We start from the raw sequence: 2,564 nt of genomic DNA, 5'->3' as shown, positions 1-2,564 counted from the left end.
CCCGTCAGCCCACCCGCTCCCTCACGATGCCATCCCCTTGCTCCGGCAGCTCCACAGTCTCCACCGGTCCAGGCAAGACGTGCACCCGGTCCTCCAGCCCGTTGAGCCGCACCACCTCCCGGGCCTGTTGCCAGATGGCGCTGGCCTCCACGGCGTACACGCGCCGAGCCCCGGCCTGGGCGCAGAAGATGCTCAGGATACCGGTGCCAGCGCCTACGTCCAGTACCGTCTTTCCCCGCAGCGCTGCCCAGTTCCGCAGGATGCCCAGGCGGTAGGCATCAGTGCGGACGCGGTCCGCGATCATCTCCTCGTGGACGGATACGTCCGAATAGCACTCGTAGTACAGCTGGTCCCGCTCCCGCTTAGTCCTCCGGGGTCGGGGCAGGGCCGCCTCCGGCTCCCCGTCATCTTCCTCTTCAGTTCCCTCCCCTCCTTCGCCGCCGCCCCCCGACTCAAGCTTTCTTTTCTTGGGCTGCGACATCTTGGCCGCGGCGCCGACTCCCGGCGGGCGTTGCGTGGCTCGGCGCGGGCCGCAGGAAGCAGAGGCTTCTGGGACTTGTAGTGCGCGCTGGCGCTCCCCACTTCCTGCCGGCTCAGGCCGGCCCGGGACGACGTCTGCTAGTCCTTCCCAACTCTTGTCCTGCCCACTTGGTGTTCTGGCGGCCCTTTAACCTCCCATGTCCCATGATACTGTCAGTCCTTCCTCAGTTCTTATTGGCTTTCACTGCCCTTTTGAAGTAGATACGTCCACTTAAGACTAAAAATCCACCTTTGTCTTGTTTACTCAACTCACCCATTCGGTTCTAGCGAATATATCATGGCTGCACCCTTCACTCATTACCGTGTTATGCACACAGCTGCGACTATTAAGCCTCCCCAAACGAGGCGATTTAGAGAGCATATTACACATTTTTCTGTTTTTACTGAAGGTAGGCTACAAAGAAGCGGAACTAAGTGAAAATCTCACAATTCAAAACCTTGATTCTGATTCTTATGTGATCATCGAATAGCAGGTAATACGACTTCTCTGGCCTTCCATTACTCATTCACCCACAACCAGCAAGGTATCTTCATGGCAGCAGAATAATTACGTTTCTGTTCTCTTTTTCAGTGGAATAGTTGTCTCTGTCCTTCCCTGATAATTCTGTGCTTCATTCAATTCTTAAATTTTGGATGTGCGCAGACTAGAGGGAAAGTAACAGTGGTGTGATAGTCAAATCTATTGCTAGATATATTTGGGTTGCCAGTTATTACTTTTTTTTCCTCTAAGAAATAATGGAATCCTTCATCCTTATGATTATTTCCACTGCAACTGATTTTTTCCTGTGTTTTCTTGTCTGGGCAAGACTAGTACTCTCTTCTTATATTTTTGTTTCAGCTAATAGTGGTTAATCTCTTCCTTCGTTGTTCATGATGGAAATAAAATATATTTTAAAATGTGTGATGTCTATATGAGTGTTTGTGTTCTTAATACATAAGGTGAGAATAACATTTTCTCCCAGATGAAAGAAAAAAAAATCGCACAGAAGAAAATTATTTTCTTGTGATCTCAAAATACATTTGTTTAAACAAATACATTTGTTTAACCTATATTCCTTGCTTTAGGGAATAATTCTTTCACCCCATTCTATAAATCTTTTATTAATGAAATAAGTTTATTGATGAGGCATCATCCTCTGCTGTATTTCTAATTCAAGATTCTCAATCCTGGCTGCTTATTCGAATTCTCTAAGGGGCTTTTTGAAAAATACCTATGCTTAGGTCCACCTCAGACCAATTAAATCAGATTCACTCCAGTGGAACTTGGGCATCCAGTTTTTAAAAGCTCTCCTGGTGATACTAATGTGCAGTCAGGGTGGGAACTACTGTTTCTCACTAAAATGATGGTTAAATCTTGCCTCATTATTTTCATTGGTAATATATGTTTCAGTGACCTGGGCTCAGCTTTAAGGCTAGAAATAAATATGATCTCATTAATGTAGTACATCTAAGCCATTATTTAGTGTGGACATCTCTCATTCTTTCCTCAAAATGTCACTTTCCCTTTTTGAATGTGTTCACCTAATTTTCAATTCAGTTCCTTTTGATCTCTGTTTTTTTTTTTTTTTTTAGAGGTTTTTTGCTATAGAGCGCGTGTGCTTGCCAGAAAGAGAGAGAGACAGAGGGACAGAAAGTGAGAAATCACCCCTCAGGGGGGATGGCCACGCTGCAATCCCTTCTCCACCATTCTCCTTTCAGGATCTTGGGTATGCACGCACATACACCCAGCGTGAGTTTAAGCCAGACTAGAGCTGCGGTCGACTACATGGGAATCCAGCAACATAGCCTGTAGGCCATCCTTTGGTTCCCCTTTTGATCTCTTTTAAGAAAATTCTAAATGGAAGTTTTGTTGGTTCTACCTCTAAAATACATCTTGAATCCATCAGCATTTCTCCATCTCCATTGTTCACACTCTAATATAATCTTCCATCTTTATTTGCCTGGAAACGAGTCTTCTAAGGGCATTTCCTGGCTTCTAACTATATATTTATGTAATCCTTTCTTCACATAGCTGAAAGAATGAA

Source organism: Tupaia chinensis, unplaced genomic scaffold (assembly GCF_000334495.1).
Source record: "Tupaia chinensis unplaced genomic scaffold, TupChi_1.0 Scaffold000270_1, whole genome shotgun sequence".
Classification (NCBI taxonomy): Eukaryota; Metazoa; Chordata; class Mammalia; order Scandentia; family Tupaiidae; genus Tupaia; species Tupaia belangeri.
This window is presented reverse-complemented; position numbering follows the sequence as displayed.